This window comes from Gopherus evgoodei, chromosome 20 (assembly GCF_007399415.2).
Source record: "Gopherus evgoodei ecotype Sinaloan lineage chromosome 20, rGopEvg1_v1.p, whole genome shotgun sequence".
NCBI classification, from domain to species: domain Eukaryota; kingdom Metazoa; phylum Chordata; order Testudines; family Testudinidae; genus Gopherus; species Gopherus evgoodei.
In genome coordinates, this window is record NC_044341.1 from 10,597,350 (window position 1) to 10,616,139 (window position 18,790).

Sequence of the window (18,790 nt, forward strand, 5' to 3'; positions counted from 1 at the left end):
GCACCCCAAACCCTCATCCCCAGAGCCCACACCCCTAGCCAGAGCCCTCACCCCCTGCACCCCAACCTTCTGCCCCAGCCCTGAGCCCTGAGCCCCCTCCCACACTCCAAACCCCTTGGCCCCACTTCCACCACACATCACCTCCATATTGGTGCACATAACAAATTTCATTCCACACATGGATGTAAAAAATTAGAGGCAGGCAGTGGCTGGGGCGCAGCCTCATCCACAGCAGCACCCACCAGCCGGGAGCAGCAGTGGCGGGTATCATAGGCTGGGGAAGGCTGAGCCTCCCCAAACAGCCAGGCATGGCCTGGCCCTGTCCATATTCCACCCCCAGTTCCAGTTCTGCTGCTCGCCTTCCCCTGTGCTGTGGCTTCCAGCTTGGGCTGGGGCTATACCACCCGCCTGGCACTCCATGGCTGGGGAGTGGGTAAGCTGGGGCAGGAGCCGGTGGCCTTGGGCAGAAGGGGTGGGGATGGGGCTAGCCTCCCCGAGCCAACCATTCATGCACCGCCCATGCTGACTCCCACTGGAGTTAGATGACTAGGGGTATGGCTACACTTGCAGCCATACAGCGCTGCCGCGGGAGCACTCCAGTGGCAGCGCTTTGAAATGCAAGTGTGGTTGCAGCGCCAGTGCTGGGAGAGAGAGCTCTCCCAGCACTGCAGGTACTCCACCTCCCCGTGGGGATTGGCTTACAGCCCTGGGAGCCGCGCTCCCAGCGCTGGGGCAGTGTTTCCACTGGGGCTTTGCAGCGCTGTAAAGCACCAGTGTAGCCAAGACCTAGGTGACTTAGGTTTGGCTACACTTGCAGCTGTACAGCGCCAGGAGTTAAAGCTGTCTTCGTACAGTTGTGCAGGGAAAGCGCTGCAGTATGGCCACACTGACAGCTACCAGCGCTGCAGTGTGGCAGCATTTGCAGCGGTGTTGGGAGTGGTGCATTATGGCCAGCTATCCCAGCTTTCAAGTGGCTGCAACCTGCTTTTCAAAAGAGGGGGGTGGGGTGAAGTGTGACGGAGCGTGGGGGAGACAGAGTGGATTTTTGGAGCTGACACTGTCAGCTCCCTGCCTTGCAAGTTCCAACCCCTTCCCCTACCCCTCTCTCATTCACTAAATGCAAACAGCCCTCTTTGTTTTATTCCTCACAGACCAGATAAGCAGCTGCTCTGAAACGGACCTCGCCCGCCTGCCGTGCGGCTTCTCTCCTCAAGCAAACACTAGCTGTGGACATTCCAAAGGGAGCCCCCCCCCTGCTCATTTACTGCAAACAGGAGCTTTTTTTTTTATTTTAGATAAGCAGCTCCGGGAGCCCCAAGTTCACAACAAAACAAAGTGTTATCTTTACTTAAAAGCATTATGGGAAGGTTCCAGAGGTCAGTTACAGTGTAGTAAGATTAATCACTGTTTACACTGGCACCCCAGCACCCTGTTCTCTTTATTCCTCTCGTCGAGGTGGAGTACGTGCAGCACTGTAGCCAGGGAGATAAAGCACTGTATGTGCCTTGCCGGTGCGGATGGGGAATAAGTTACAGCGCTGTAAAGGCACTACCAGCGCTACAACTCAAGTGTAGCCAAGTCCTTTGTATCATTAGGCACCTAAATACCTTTAAAAATCTGGTTTTTGGCTGTTAAATCCAATCAAAGAGCCACCAGAAAAGCAGACCTGTAAAATAAAACCATGGCAGTAACATGGATGGTTTTGTGGTGAAGCATGTGATTTTTGGGAGTCAGCTGACATGAATTCTGTTCCCGGCTCTGCCACCCATCCCCAGGCACAACATACAGGGCCTGCTCCATTGAAATCAATGAGAATTTTGCATTGTTTTAGTGCAAAACTAAACACCCATTTATCTGCCACCGTAAAATGGGGAGCATGATCTGTCCCTACCTCACAGGGGTGTGGTGAGGATAAATTCAGGAATGTTTGTGAGGCACTCAGATACTGCGGGGATAATGCAAACTCTCAGCTTGCAACACTCCCACTGAAGCAAACCAGAGTCCCATGCATAGCAGACTCAGAACCCTGGATTCACTTGAGTGGGTCTTTGTTTTAAATAGCATTGTCTCCCAGGATGCTGTGCTGCAGTTTAGATAGACAGAAGAGGAGAGTTGAATACCGGGCCACAGGAACTGCAGGTTGAGTATCACTGAAGGATACATTGCTCAATAGATCCTTACTCCAGAGTAGGGGAACTAATGGTCTGGCTGTTACCCAAGAGAACCAACGAAGAATAAACCTGACTAATCTAGGACTAGAAAGAAGAGAACATTCAAATGAATCACAAGCCTGAACAGGAAGAGCCAAATGTGTTAACGTCTCACTTCTGCTTGGATACAGAAGAATCCCATGCACTGCTACAGACTAGGGACCAAGCAGCTAGGCAACAGTTCTGCAGAAAAGGACCTAGGGGTTACAGTGGACGAGAAGCTGGATATGAGTCAACAGTGGGCCCTTGTTGCCAAGAAAGCTTATGGCATTTTGGGCTGGTTAAATAGGAGCATTGCCGGCAGATCGAGGGACGTGATCATTCCCCTCTATTCAGCATTGGAGAGGCCTCACCTGGAGTACTGGGTCCAGTTTTGGACCCCACCCTATAAGAAGGATGTGGAAAAATTGGGAAGAGTCCAGCGAAGGGCAACAAAAATGATTACGGGGCTGGTGCACATGACTTATTAGGAGAGGCTGAGGGAACTGGGATTCTTTAGTCTGCAGAAGAGAAGAACGAGGGGGGGATTTGATAGCTGCTTTCAACTATCTGAAAGGGGGTTCCAAAGAGGATGTATAGACTGTTCTCAGTTATACCAGAGGACAGAACAAGGAGATATGGTCTCAAGTTGCAGTAGGGGAGGTTTAGGTTGGATTTTAGGAAAAACTTTTCACTAGGAGGGTGGTGAAGCACTGGAATGGGTTACCTAGGGTGGTGGTGGAATCTCCTTCCTTAGAGGTTTTTAAGGTCAGGCTTGACAAAGCCCTGGCTGGCATGATTTAGTTGGGGTTGGTCCTGCTTTGAGCAGGGGGTTGGACTAGATACCTCCTGAGGTCTCTTCCAACCCTGACATTCTATGATACATACTGGACAAGCAAATTCATCTGCAAGGAAGTCCTGGACTTTAATCTATAGGAAGAGCTTTGTCACATGCTCCTGAGTAGGGCCCTATTCCTGAACTATTAACCATGATGAGAGTTTTGCCATTTGTTACAGTAGGAGCAGGAACAATCTTCCTCCTGCAGAAATCAATGGCAAAATTCCCATTAACTTTAAAAGGAGTTACAATTCCTAGGAACATGCAGGCAAAGAGACTTGTCCAGGGCACTCACCTGGGCTGGTTCTCTTCCGGAAATAGAGTAATTAGGTCAAATCTTTCCATCTCCACAAAGGTGCCAGACTTTATCTAGATCACTCAGTAATAGTGGTAAGTAGGTGTAAATTCCCTAGACTCTGAAAGCAGGATGTTTGCCAATTAGGACATGGGCTCCAAATTAATTTTTTTGCTATTTTGGTCAGACATTTCACAATCAGCTTGACTGAAAGTAACTGTAGCTGGGCAATATCTCCTGATCAACCCCTATAGTGCAGAAACATACGGTACTCTTCCATTCATCAAGGCCCAGTGCAGACTACTAGTTATTCATGATTCACATTTTATGGGGGGAGTCAAACTATCTACCGGAGATACCCTCTATTAATTTTAGAACATGCATTTACCTTCACGCCAGGAGGAAGCCTAATTAATTCAGTTTAAGCTTCTTGATCTGCAAGAAATACAACTGTATGGAACAAGCAAACAGGCCTTTAAAAGTACACAATGAAGCTAGGGCCTGTCATCCTTCTAATTTCCTTTTCAGAAAGTAAAGGCAAGACCCTCCCACAGCATCCCAAACAAAGATGCACTTAATATCCCACAATTTAGAACTCATGGGAGCACCAATAGCCTTACCTTATGCAAGTTCCAAAAGCCTTCTCAGTTATATTTGCACATCATCCATGCAGAATTCAGCTCCACTGGAGCCATAATGGAGGAATTTTGCAACATAACTTGCCCTTCTATGGCATCCTTGATCAGAGGATCGAAAAGTGCTTCACAAACATTATTTAATGAGGAGGTAAGCATTATTTATAGCCATCTCACAGATGGGGTAAATGGGAGGCTACAGTGGAGTTGCATCATGGGCGCATTTAACTTACGTGATTTTAACTAATGCGCTCAGCAAAACAAAAAACAAAAAAGAGAAAAATAATTTATACACTGTACCTGATTCCGCCCGCCATTCCACTCAATGAGTGTTTGACTATATGTGATTTTCGCCTTATGCACTGACTTCAGAACCTAACCCCTGCGTAAGATGCAACTCCCCTGTACATTGTCCTAAGTCACATAATGAGGCAGTGGCAGATCTCAACACAGAAACCAGAAATCCTGACTACCTAGCCCGTGCACTGGCCATTAGACCACACAGCTATTAATGTTTTTGCACCTCTACTACAGTCTATCCCTATATCTGACCCATTTCTTGGTTCCTACTGCTTTTTTCATTCATTAAGAATATCCTAGCATGTCTCTCTCCTTTTAAGACATTTTTTACATCCTCACTGTTTCTCCCAGCTGATTGTAACTTATGATCAGCTGAGCAAAGCTGATGAGATGCAGCCATCCTTCCCTTCTTGATTCTCTGCCACATCCCCTTGTAAACCAATCCAGAAGAAGACTGGAATGGTGTGGCTTTTCTCCTCTCTACCTCAGATGTGTGCAGCAAAAACATATGGGAAGTAAATAATATACTATTTAATTTTGCTTTTCATTATAATTGGCATGGGCTAACATTTAGCACCTGCGAATGCAGGGTCTATTCCATGCTCTGCAATCAACTTGCTAGGTGATCTTGGGCAAATCACTTCACCTCTCTCTCTACACTTCAGTTTCTTATTCTGTATGACAGAGGTCGTAATGATACTTGTCTACCTGGCAGAGTGTTGTGAGGCTTAATAATAAGCACATATAAAAGACTGAGATTCTCCCAAAAAAGGTGTTGTACAGGTGCAAAGCATTATGATTTAAGTACAGAGGCTAATTTAAAAATGTAAATGAAAAATAAAGTATAATGAAAATAGAACACTGATCATACAGAGCTTACACAGTGCACAGAAGCAGTCAGATAAGAAGATAAATCTACTTTGTTCTCTCTCATGTAAGAACACTAGATACTGGATCACATAGGACCGGTTTTCCTAATAATTCCATAACAGAAGCCTAATGAGATATAATATGAAGTAGATGAGATTATTTCAAGCCCTTGCACATTCAGAATTTCATGAATATAAATGTTTTCATATAATGCATATGTACAATATCACTTACATGACACTTGTGGCACCTTAGAGACTAACAAATTTGCGGATACAGATTAATACAGCTGCTACTCTGAAACCTTACTTAACACTGCAATAGAGAATGTAACTTTGAAATTACCAAATTTCATTGTTTACATTTCCAATTCAAGTGGTGTGTTATTACCCAAAGATTTTGGCTTTTTATTATTAAAGAAAGAGTGGGAGACAAGGAATTGGGTGTTTATTGAGCATTTAAATGATGTGATAAATGTCTATTTTCATTTGAGTGTTGTAAAATGGAAGAATCATCAGTTCTCATCTCAGGGCAGTTTTATTCCATTCTTCCTGCATGTTTCTTAAAACAGAAAATCCAGCAATCTCCTTTCAGGTGAGTTGTGTAAAAGACCATGTATATAACGTATATTAGGCAAGTGGGAAGGAGAATACTTTGGTTACATTCCCAGCTTTGTCACCAATTTCCTGTGTGACCTTGAGAAAGTCAAACTCTCAGGACCTGACACTCAGCCTCCTGAAAACCTGCAGCTCTCAGGACTTTCAGTTGTAGTTGTGCATGCCCCCCAGCTCTGAAAAACAGGCCCTGTATTCCTCCATTTCCCCATCTGTTAAATAGGATAATGACACCTATGTGCCAGGAGCCTCTGTGGCTTAATTAGTTTTTGTAAAGTGCTTAGAGATCCCCGGGTGGAAGGCATTAAATAACTGGAAACTATTGTAAAGAAGGTTAGACTGTAGGAACAGGAGTCATGGATTCTGACTTTTAAAAAAATGACTTAATCTGGCGTTAGCAGTGTTGTTGTAGCCATGTTGGTCCCAAGATAGAGAGATGAGATGGGTGAGGGAATATTGAACCAACTTGTGTTGGTGAAAGACACAAGCTTTTGAGCTACACAGAGCTCTTCTTGTCTAGGAAAGGTAAGTTAAATACAAGGTGGAACAGATTGTTTAGCATAAGTAGTTAACACATTTTATACACATGCATCTGACGAAGTGCGTATTCACCCACGAAAGCTCATGCTCCAAAACGTCTATTAGTCTATAAGGTACCACAGGATTCTTTGCTGCTTTTACAGATCCAGACTAACACGGCTACCAATCTGATACTTGACATTTTATAAGAGACATTCAAGATGAAGTGGCCAGTTAACACCTCTTCAGTCATAGGACAAAAAAGAGAGTTAGTGGGTTATATATTGTTATAATAAACCATAAACCCAGTGTCTCTATTCAGTCGAGTCCATGTTAGTCTGTATCAGCAAAAAGAATGTACTTCGCGTTCTATTCCGTCCGCTAGTATCTAGCAAAGTTATGAATTTAAATTCCCAGGCTCATAGGTGCCGACTCCGTGAGTGCTCCAGCCCCAGAGCACCCACAGGGAAAAATTAGTGGGTGCTCTGCACCATCAGTAATAAATAAAATAATACTTTGAGATATACTTATCTCATAGAACTGGAAGGGACCCCAAAAGGTCATTGAGTCCAGCTCCCTACCTTCACTACACAACTGATTTTGCCCCAGATCCCTAAATGGCCCCCTCAAGGATTGAACTCAACCCTGAGTTTAGCAGGCCAATGCTCAAATCACTGAGCTATCCCTCCTGCAGTCACACCCCATGTCTTGAGCCTCTTGCTGCATCCTGCACCCCACACCCCAACTCCCTACCCTGAGCCCTTGCCGCACCCCACCTGCACCCCCTGGGGGCAAGAAGGGAGCAGAGTTGCGGTGGCGATTTTGGGGAAGGGGTTGGAATACGGGCAGGGAAGGGGTGGGAAGAGGCGGGGCAGAGTGGGGGCAAGGGCAAGGGCAGCGGGGATGAGATGTTAGTAATGCAGCCCTCAGGCCAATGTACTAGTCCTCGTGTGGCCCTCGTGGTCATTTGAGTTTGAGACCCCTGGAGTATAGGGAGGTGACATCCATGGTGGCAAGGACAGTATTCTGAGGAAGGTTGTTAATCTTGCAGAGTTTCTGGAGAAAGTCAATTGTGTCCTGTGAGACCTTCTCAAGAAAGTGGATAGATGTGACGGTGATAGTATCACCATTTTCATTGGGACATACCACAAGAGAAAGCCAAAAAAGATAACGAGAGATTGCCCAGTTAGAAGTAGTAGCTGGTCATTGGTTCTCTGGGTTTGAGTGTGTGTGTGTGTGTGTGTATGTGTCTGGAGGGGGGGCACGCACTCATGGAGCTTACACATAGTAGCTGTTTTAAGAGGCTGCTTCTCCTTCTGCAGAAGTTGGAGAAGGCAGAAGCAGTTTTCTCCTGCAATGCTACCAGGGTTGAACCTGGAGGCATGGGACTGTGGTTTTAAATGCACCTTAAACTAGTAAATATTAGTAAAGGGTTTAAAATATTTAATTGCAAAATAAAGGATATTTTGATTTTAAATGGAGTCTAATGATTCTTGGAATTTTAGTAACTATAAATTTTTGCATTTTTCTAATCAGTTGATTGTGACTTAACCTCACTTACCATGACAAGCCCTAATCAGCATTGTATTTCCCACCCCAGGACTCTGAGCTGAAAAGTGGGGCTCAAAAAAAATCTCTCTGTTAATCAGTAAAACAAAGAGCAATGTTTAGTTCTCTCAGAACCACAGGGATCTGTGCCTGAAAGATGAAGCAAGGGAGCATTTTTGCAAACAGTGCCACCACCTGGAAAAAATACTTTAACACAGCAAAAAGGTCCAAGCCTAGAGCTTCCTAAGATACGACCAGGTTCCTCATTTGATTTCTAGGACAGTTTGGTATGCGGACTAGAGAGTCACGCTTAGGCATTTGGGTTTTCCTGATAAGACTTGGACGTGTCCACTTACCTCACTGGACTCTAGGTGATTTCAGGTTGCTCCTTGAGGTGTTACTGCAGAAGATGGATATAGTGAACACTGAAAGCCAGAGAGTCAGAACAGCCTATGCTCTAGAGTAGGCCGAAGGGAGACAGAGCACAGCACTGTTGGGCTGGAATGTAAGGCTGGGGCTCAGGAGGAGAATGACCCTGTAATGTGTTAACAGGTGAGACTGGGCTTGCGGGACACTTGGAAACCATAATGGGTTGGAGCAGGACTCTAGCCTGGGAGGCCGAGTTCCAAGCAGACCAGGTGCCATGGGGAAGTACAGCATGAGATGGGGATTTGGAGCTACCTGGCTGCTGTGTAGGGTGGGGAAGGGCCTAAGGAAACATGTCTAGCAGGAGGCAGAGGCCAGGGCTCAGGAAAGCCTAGGGTGCCTGATGGGTGGGTGGGTGAAAGGGAGCCAGGGGCTTAGCTTGGCCTGAAGACCTGGTGGGTGGATGCAGAGGCTGTAAGCTCAGCATGGCCTAGGGACCTGGCAGGGGCTGCCCAGGAGCCTGGCTGGAGGCGAGCGCACAGGAGCAGGCAGGGAGGTCGCAGTTTACACCGCGCCGCCCAGCGGGGCTGCCGCTTATCAACTCCTCTTATAGTCTGGCATGGGCCGCCCGCCCTCCTTGAACAAACTACAACTCCCAGCAAGCGCAGCGGCGCTCCAACCCCCGCCTCTCTTGACGCATCTGCGGGCAGATTGGCTCAAATGCTGGCCGAGCTGGGAATCCCTTTGGTCATGGAAGCTGTCACTCCCAGCGCGGGCAGATAGACGTGATAGGGGAGGGAAGGGGGATTCTAGAAGCGAATCCGCGGGGTTTGCGTAGCGTAAGAGCTGCCGCGGGGAAGGAGTGGTGGCGCAGTTAGCGTGGCGCAGGCGCAGTGCAGGGGGAGTTTACTGAGCCCCAGACAGCTGGAGGAGATAAACAGAGGAGGGGGCTGGGGAGGGACCGAGTCCCAGCCAGCCTGGGGCTGCGGAGCATGGCGAGGGGCTAGGGCGGCCAGCCCCACCCGCCCGCCGAGGGATCCTCCTGGCCCGGCCCGGGGGCCGGGCTGTCCCCTGCATGGATGGAGCCTCTCAACTTCCACTCGCTGCGGAGCGTGCGCGCTGAGGAGGCCTGACAGGTAACTGCCCCCCCCATCCCGCCGCTACTGTACCCCTATGCCCCCCCCGGCTAGGTAACTGCCCCTCCCCCACTACACCCCCGGCCCTGTCCCTGTTACCCCCGCCCGGTAACTCCCCCTCGCCACTATACCCCTGTCCCCCCCCCCCCCCCCCCCGCCAGGTAACTCCCCCCACCACCACTATGCCCCTGTCCTGCCCGCTCCCCCCCCGCCAGGTAACTGCCGCTCCCCCCGGCTAGGTAACTCCCCCCCACCACCACTATACCCCTGTCCCACCCCCTCCCCCCCGCCAGGTAACTCCCCCCACCACCACTATACCCCTGTCCCACCCCCTCCAGGTAACTCCCCCCACCACCACTATACCCCTGTCCTGCCCGCTCCCCCCCCGCCAGGTAACTGCCGCTCCCCCCGGCTAGGTAACTCCCCCCCCACTATACCCCTGTCCTGCCCGCTCCCCCCCGCCCGGTAACTCCCCCCCCCACTATACCCCTGTCCTGCCCGCTCCCCCCCGCCCGGTAACTCCCCCCCACCACCACTATGCCCCTGTCCCACCCCCTCCCCCCGGCCAGGTAACTCCCACCACCACCACTATACCCCCGGCCCTGTCCCTGTTACCCCCGCCCGGTAACTCCCCCCTGCCACTATACGCCTGTCTCACCCCCTCCAGGTAACTCCCCCCACCACCACTATACCCCTGTCTCACCCCCTCCAGGTAACTCCCCCCACCACCACTATACCCCTGTCTCACCCCCTCCAGGTAACTCCCCCCACCACCACTATACCCCTGTCCTGCCCGCTCCAGGTAACTCCCCCCACCACCACTATACCCCTGTCCTGCCCGCTCCCCCCCGCCCGGTAACTCCCCCCACCACCACTATGCCCCTGTCCCACCCCCTCCCCCCGGCCAGGTAACTCCCACCACCACCACTATACCCCCGGCCCTGTCCCTGTTACCCCCGCCCGGTAACTCCCCCCTGCCACTATACCCCTGTCTCACCCCCTCCAGGTAACTCCCCCCACCACCACTATACCCCTGTCTCACCCCCTCCAGGTAACTCCCCCCACCACCACTATACCCCTGTCCTGCCCGCTCCAGGTAACTCCCCCCACCACCACTATACCCCCGGCCCTGTCCTTGTTACCCCCACCCGGTAACTCCACCCCGCCACTATACCCCTGTCCCACCCCCTCCAGGTAACTCCCCCCACCACCACTATACCCCTGTCCTGCCCGCTCCCACCCCCTCCAGGTAACTCCCCCCACCACCACTATACCCCCGGCCCTGTCCCTGTTACCCCCGCCAGGTAACTCCTCCCCACCACTATACCCCTGTCCCACCCCCTCCAGGTAACTCCCCCCACCACCACTATACCCCTGTCCCCCCTTTTCCCCCCACCACCACTATACCCCTGTCCTGCCCGCTCCCCCCCGCCAGGTAACTCCCCCCTCCCCTACTATGCCCCTGTCCCACCCCCTCCCCCTGCCCGGTAACTCCCCCCCACCACTATACCCCTGTCCCCCCCTCCCCCATCTAGGTAATTGCCCTCTCCCCCACTACACCCTCCTCCCCTGGCCCTGTTCTCTTCCCCTCCTCCCCTGGCTAGGTAATTGCCCCTCCCCCACTACACCCCTGACACTGTCCTTCCCCCTCCCCCCACCTGGTAACTCTCCCCCACCCCCTGCCACTATACTCCTGTCCCTGCACCCCCCCCCCCCCCGGCTAGGTGGCCCTAGTCCCTTGCTAGGTAACTGTCCCTTCCCCCATTACATCCCTAGCCCTGCCAGAAAACTGCCCCCCCCCGGCTATACCCTGTCCCCCCACCAGGCAATTACCCAATTCCCCTGCTACACACCTGGCCCTAGCAAGTAACTGCACCCCTGGGTGAGGTAACTGCCCCTTTCTCTGCCACTACTCCCTCTGCCCCCTATGTCCTCCTCCCCTGGTGAGGTAACTGGCTCCCAGCGCTGCCAGGTAACAGCCCCATCCTCCTGCTACACCCCCTGTCTTGCCATGCAATTGCCCCCTGCCCTGACAGGTGACTGTCCCCTCTTCATGTCCTCACTGCTGTATTCTCATGACAAGTAACTACCTACTCTCTTCCCTGCTATACCCTCTGCCCTACCACTCCCAAGCAACTACTCCTATCCCTACAGGTAACTGTCCCTCTGCCTCCCCTTCCTCTGCATGTCTGCCTGCCCTTTGCATACCTACTTCCCTTGCATGCCCCCTGGCAGGTAACTGTCCACTCTTTTAAATAACTGCTTCCTTCCCCGGCTGCGCCCCCCTTCCCCCATGCCTTCCCTGTTCTCCCCACTTTCTTCTCCATCCCTATCTGGTAACTTTCCCCTCTCCCCTTATTTCCCTTGCCCTGACATTTCTCCCATAGACACCTGCCCAGTTCCTCTCCCTTGACAGGTGATGTGCTGCCTTCCCTCCTCCTGACTCCCAGCCAAGTGACTGTCATCTGCTTTGTTCCTCCCAGGTATCTAGGGTTATTCCATAGAGACACCCCTCTCTGGACAGTTGGGTTTGAAGACCTAGTACATGTCTGAGTTTGTTTAAAAACAAAATGAAGACCCTCCACAAACCAAGCTGATCCCTCTGAGATGTCACTTGCAGGATTTTAGGAGTAGGGAATGGAGCGCTCTGCAACATGACCTGAACCCGATGGGACCCAACTGCAAGTGTTGGAGTTGGGTCAGGTGGGAAAAGAACGAGATCAGTTTGGATTAGATTCGCTCTCTTCCTCCTCCTCATAGGGTCAGTGTGATGGTAGCTGCATGCAGCAGTGGCAGCCTTTCTGCTGTCCACCATCCCTAGCTGCAGTATTTGTTGCAGATTGAGCGTGCCAAGGAGCGGCAGTGCCTCTCACTCTGCAGTGCACACACAGCAGGCAGTGGTGGATGGGGAATAGGGCCACCTGCACGTATAGCTTCCATGCTGACCCCATGGGCAAGAGGGGGTGATGGCAGCTATGGCATTGGCTCACCGTTGGTAGAAAGGATCAAGGTAGGGTCAAAAAAACTACTCAACCCTCTCTGGCTTGGGTTGGGCCTAAAAATTAAGCCTGAGCAGTTTTCTAGTAGAGAGGATATTTTACTTCTGTGTTTGGCATTGATGGGATTGCACTGGAATCCTGTGTCTAAGTTCTGAGGTCCCCAATTCAAGAAGGATGTTGATCAGTTAGAGAGGATTCAGAGAAGAGCCCCCAATGCAATTAAGGGATTGAAACATGCCTTGTAGTGGCAGGCTCAAGGAGCTCCATCTAGTTAACTTTCACTTTAAACTAAGAGGTGGTTAAGTCTGTAAGTACCTGCATGGGGGACAAATATTGATAATGGGCTCTCCAGTCTATCGACCAAAGATATATCAAGAGCCAAAGGCTGGAAAGTGAAGCTAGACACATTCAGATACGAAATGAGGCATACATTTTTAACAGTGAGAGTAGTTGACCACTGGAGCAATTTACCACTGGTAGTGGATTCTCAGTCACTGGCAACTTTTAAACCATGACTGGATGCTTTCTTAAAAGATGTGTTCTAGCTCAAACAGAATTACTTTGAGGGAGTTATGTGGCCTGTGTTATGCAGGAGTTCGGACCAGATGGGCGCAATGGTTCCTCTTGGCCTTGGAATTGATAAACTGTGCCTGGGGGTTGCCAGGCCTTTGCTGCTGCTGCTGCTGTTGTTGGACCCCTTCCTCTGCCAGGCCAATGAGTCACTTGCACCTACGGGTTGTTGTGCGTCTTATTTTCCCCTCTCATCCTAAGGGGGTGATTATGCCAGTTTAGGGATGAATGGCCGTGGAAAAGTGCAATTTAGATTAAGTTTGCAGTATTGCTGCCCATGCTGTATCTGTTGTATGGGTTAACTTCATTCTGGGCACATCCAAACCCCCCTGTGGCAGAAAGCTAAGAACCCTTCCATGTTGTGAGCTGGTGCTGCCAAATCCCTAGCTGCTTTCCCACTTGCCTCAATCCCATTCTAACCAGCATTTTTTGCTGATGGCCCAGATTGTTGAAGTGTTAGATAGCAGCTCTGTCCCTGTTCTCTCTTTCCCCTTGTCCCTAGGAGTTGACTGCTGCTGACAGCACCTCTTGCTGTGTTTCTGCTCCCCACTAGCTTATTTCCCCTACCTTTCTAAATCTCATAAAAAGGGAATCTTATCAAGGAGCTGTGATATTGTGGTAGGCATGGGGGAAAGAGGTGGGTGAAGCTAGTGCATTGGTGAGTACCAGTTTGTGTTGGATGGGTGAAAATAGTTTGTGTGGTGAGGGGGAAGGTCGTGAAAGTTTTTCCCTGAGATAAATTGTATTTCTGAAAGGACCATGGGGAGGTAAAAATCAAAAAATGCCCCCCCCCTTTTATTTTTGGCCTTGGATTTAGTCTGAAAACCCTGAATTATGTCCAAAAGGTTTGGGATTAGATCACTCATTTAATGACAAACTCTGTGGTTTCCTAGTGGACTCCTATTGACTTGGCACTGGCAGAACTTTTTTGAAGAGTAACTGATACCAGATTTTAACTTTGAAGTACAAAAACTGTCAAGCTCGCAGGAAACTTTTGTATACATGCAGTAAGGTACACATGTATAAGAGAGGTGTGTGGGAGGGGTGATTTTTGGAGAGGAAAGCTAGTTAGTGGGTTAAACTAAATCTGCTGTTCATACAAAAATCTAGTAGGATTCTGAGATTCAAAACCGATCAAGAACTACAGCTATCTGCATTTTAACTGTAGTGACTTCCTGCTGGGAACAGTTGGAGTTTACCAAGAAGGCACATACTGTTCTTGAACAATTAGCAGGACCACTGGGTGAACTAGTCTGGTAAATCTTGTAACTCTTTTGTGGAGTGCTTTGGGAGTGTCTTTCCAGGAAACTGCTGCTGTCTGTGTTCCTAAAGTATTGTAACTCCACAAACATTAACTGGCAGGCTGGTGAGGCCAAAGCCTGTAGTATTCTGCTGATCATTAACTTTTGGCTGCAGACTTGAAGAGATCAAACATTGCAAAGGGTCAGCTTCTTTTCTAGACCTTGTCTGTTCTCCAGCATCACTTGCACAGGATTGTTCAGTTATGAATTATGAAAAAGTGCTACAGAGGATGGGGAAGTTGGGGTGGGGAAGAGTGTACGAATGAAATCCCATCTGCAGTATCTTCAGACTTTATGGAACGGTGGGCAGCAGGTAATTAAGGGAAAAATCTGTTCTGGATTAACCGAGTTGATTATAAGGACAACTGCATGAGGTTTGTATGGGAAATATGTTCTGATGTGGCCCAATACCCTGGCCTGTTTATATTGCTTTAGTTTTTTAGTAGTATAAGAGTTCAATGTTGCATGTACACAGAGTGAAGTTACCCACAGCACAGATATTGCATTGGTAGTAATAGTGTAAGTTTACCCTAGAATGTGGCACAATGGTAGGGAGCAATCCTCTCTTCCCAAGGCAAGGAGGGATAGCTCAAGTGGTTTGAGCATTGGCCTGCTAAACCCAGGGATTGTGAGTTCAAATCCTTGAGGGGGCCACTTAGGGATCTGGGGCAAAAATCAGTACTTGGTCCTGCTAATGAAGGCAGGGGGCTGGACTCCTTGATCTTTCAAGGTCCCTTCCAGTTCTAGGAGATAGGTATATCCCCTATTATTATTATGCCAGTGTCTGCTTGAGGGTCTTCTAAATGCATTTGCCCCTTTGCCTCTCTGAGACTACCAACAGGGAGGGGAAATTCTGATGATGATTTAGTGACATGGATACTCTACTAGGAACAGATCTGAAACACACCCACTTGTTTTGCACAAATCATAGAAAAGCCAAAGGTGACTAATTCTCTATTGTCACTGGTTTGAATCCAGCCCAGATCCTGAAGGTGAGAAGGCTCTGTCTCACTACTAATTCCTTGACATACCCAGTCCCCCTACCTCATGGCAGAAAAGAAGTCTTATTTTAGAGGTTAGAGGGGAGAGATCAGGAAAATGGAGGATATTGGACTTGTCTCTGACTGAGATGCTAATACTGAACCTTAAGGTAACACAATAATTCAATTAGTGCTTTCTCTCTTGGTAGAGGATGCTATATGGAGTGCAGGGAAAGAAACAAAGTAAATGAAGAGATGGGAATGAAAAGGAATTCCTAGTAAAGGAAAGAAAATGGTAGAAACTAGTTGGAGTCACAGGTGGGATGAAGAAAAATGTGGTTGTATTAAACCAAGCCTTGTAAAAGTAGATCTGATGCCGCTTATAGTTCTAAATATTAGCTGGCTTCCAAGGCATGGCCTGAGTTTCTTCCATAAGGTATTGGGTCCCACTGTACTTCCTGGAGCACCTTGGGGTTTTCCTGCAAAGTGTCTGTCCCATCTGAGTTTTGTAGCCTGATCTGGGTCATAGCTTGAGGTGCTGTTGCTACAGACTGTGGTGGGGCATTATGATGCTGGGGATATTCAAGAAACTCCATGACAAAATACTCCTAGCTATATGGTTCAGAACTATATATAAAATAAACAAAGTTAAACCAGCTTGCTTTTAAACAGATTTCAGCCGGGGTGGCACAAAACATGCTTTTTTGAATAACTAGAAAATATCTAAAAATGAGCCATATGGGCCAAGAGACCTGCTGCTAGAGAAACTTACATTGACTGATACATTCTGTTGGGGTTAACGAGTGTGCATGCCCTTTTGTGGGACATCCAGTAACCATTTGGCTAAGAATAACTGGAAGCCCTTAGATATACTTCCCAGGAGATCCATAAGGTTTAAAAGCCTTAATCTAAACTTTATTTTGGGATCTGTTTCTAAATTAATCAGGGACTATATCTTTAAATCTTAAGAGTAAGATAGCATGGCTAACAGAGTGGCACTCCGGTTTATTAATAATGAGCACTTATATCATGCTCATTATCTGCAAAGCACTTTAAACACCAACTAGCCCATGCAACACTCTTGTGGGTTAGGTACGCATCAAACATATGACAAAAGTGAGTGTGATTTGCAGATGATGTCAAACTGGGAGTTGGGGGGTTGCTTTTACTTGTAGTTTTGAGTTCTTATCCTCTCCTCCCTTGACAAATTGAAGAACTGGTCTGAAATCAACAAGATGAAATGTAATAAAGACAAGTGCAAAGTACTATGCTTAAGAAAGAAAAAAATCAAATACCCAATTACAATAGCTGGCAAGGCAGTAGTAGTGCTGTAAAGGATCTGGGGGCTATAGTGGATCACAAATCAAATGACTCAACAGTGATGCAGTTGCGGAAAAGGCTAATATTCTGGAGTGTATTAAAAGGAATGTTGTATGTAAGATATGATGGGTAATTGTCCTGCTCTATTGGCACTGGTTGGGGGCTCAACTGGAATATTTCGGCCAGTTCTGAGCGCTGCCACCCTTTAAGAAAGATGTGGACAAATTGGTGGGAGTCCAGAAGAGAGCAGCAAAAATGATAAAAGGTTTAGAGAACCTCACCTGTGAAGAAAGGTTTAAAAAAACTAGGCATGTTTAGTCTTGAGAAAAGGTGGGGGAGGGAGGAGCCTGATAAATCTTCAAATTTGTAAAGTCCTTAACATAGAGGATTGTGGTCAATTGTTCTCCATGTCCACTGAAGGTAGGACAGGAAGTATTTGGCTTAATCTGTAGCAAGGGAAATTTAGGTAAGATATTAGGAAAAACTTTCAAACTATAATGGTAGTTAATCTCTGGAGTAGGCTTCCAAGGGAGGTTATGGAATCCCCATGGTTTTTAAGAACAGGTTAGACAAACACCTTTGAGAGATGATATAGGTGTCCTTGGTCCTGCCTCAGTACAATACAGGGGGCTGGACTAGATGACCTCTCAAGGTCTCTCTAGTCCTAACTTTCTTAGACTTTCCCAGGAATACTAATCCTAAATCAGACATGGTCTGAAGTTGGGAGTTCCTGGTTCCCAGTCCCCTTCTCAAACCAATAGGTGATAATTCAGGGCTTGCAGTCCAACTGGATAGATGTTAAGTTTTAAAATAAGTTACCTTGAAGGATTTAGGATCTTGCAGGCTTGGTTCACTGCTTAACAGGTCTTCAGAAGGAGTAGATAAAGCAATTTTTCAAACTTTGTCTCCAAACCATCACCACTTCCAAGACACACAGACTTACAAAATTCTTCCAGACCAGTGTTTAAAATCTTATAAAATTCAGACTCAAGACCAAATTCTTAATGAACAAAAGTAAACTGCTTACTCTCATACTTTCCGGCTTGACCATTTTGTCCCAAGCCATTCCCCTCTTGCTCTTGTATCAGCCAAATGTCCTTTCTGGGATAAGGGGCATGGGCGGGGGGGTATTTAATAGAACTGCAAATTGTTCAGTGCAATGGTGATAATGACTTTAAGTTGGGACAGTCCTTAGCAAAGACACGTATTTTGTTGTAAAAGTAACTTGCCCTTTTCCCTTTTTTTTGACATTTAGTACTGATGATACACAGGATTGGCAGACCTGAAGCAAAAATTCTTCATATCACTGCAGAACAGGTACAGCATGGGAAGCGGTATGGCTTTTATGTGCCCTGTGCCACTAATATTCCTAAATCGTGCCCTGGAATGACTACAAGTACAGGCAAAAGGGTGACTGAGCCCTGTTGACTGCTTTGAGAAGCCTAACAAAAGGCTTCATTGGCAGTTATGTGGATGCTTGTCCACTGAGTAAAACTGTGACCTCCCAAACTCATTCCAAATGAGCTTCCAAACAGCTGGCCAGCTGAGCATAACACCCTTTTGGTTACAGCAAAACTGAGCAGAGTCTTAATGGTCAGACGAGTTGAGAAGCTCCATATCTCATTACTCGATCCTGAAAGCCGGCCACTTTCTCAAGAATAGCGAATGACTGGCTTGTCACTGTGCTCCTTCAGCGAACTGGTGGTTCAGGATGTTCAAAACTGGTGGGGGGATTTACTCATAAATGGAACTTTCTAAAAGACTGTAAATGCATTTCTTGGGCCATAACAAGTTGCAGAATTTGGGAAGTCCCCTACTCTTGGCTAAATGCCAGTTTGTGTTGGCCTATGTGGAGAAGGAGCGGGATCTGCGTTTTTATTAATATTTTTATGTACCTCAGCTTACCTGCTTGGCATTCCAATTGACTGCAGCCTTACATGGGGAGAAACTGAGAGGCAGAGAATGCAACAGGGGCAGTCAGTCTGAGACAGAGGCCCTGTGGTGTTTCTGAGGCAGCCAGGCTTGCCTATGTTTTTGAAGAAGTGTTAAGATTTAGGCAAGGCCCAGGTGTGCAGACCTCTTGGGATACTAACCCTTTCATCTGTGTGTGATGTACCTTGGGGTGAATGGACCATATGTCTATTTACAAAAAAGTAATTCAAAACCACTCTATCTACCACTGGTCACAGGTTCATGGAGGTCAGTGTTTTGTAGATGCCAAATCCAGTTGGGCCTGTCATGTAACCACTGTTGAAAATGGGATCTGATTCCCCAGGCAGAGTTGTAGAACCGTGGGGTTCTCACCAAAGG

At 48.1% G+C, this 18,790-nt stretch overlaps 1 protein-coding gene across 3 annotated transcripts in view; it reads left to right on the forward strand.

Annotated features, from left to right (window-relative positions):
* Positions 1-9,023: 9,023 nt before the first annotated feature.
* Positions 9,024-18,790, forward strand: part of WDTC1 (WD and tetratricopeptide repeats 1) — a 39,092-nt gene continuing 29,325 nt past the window's right edge. Inside the window, exons 1-2 of one of the 3 annotated variants that reach the window (XM_030538818.1) lie at positions 9,024-9,310; positions 17,736-17,797. The gene's annotated coding sequence lies outside the window, so the exon portion shown is untranslated. The remainder of the gene's footprint in view (positions 9,311-17,735; positions 17,798-18,790) is intronic. The other 2 variants (XM_030538816.1, XM_030538817.1) reach the window with 2 other exon arrangements.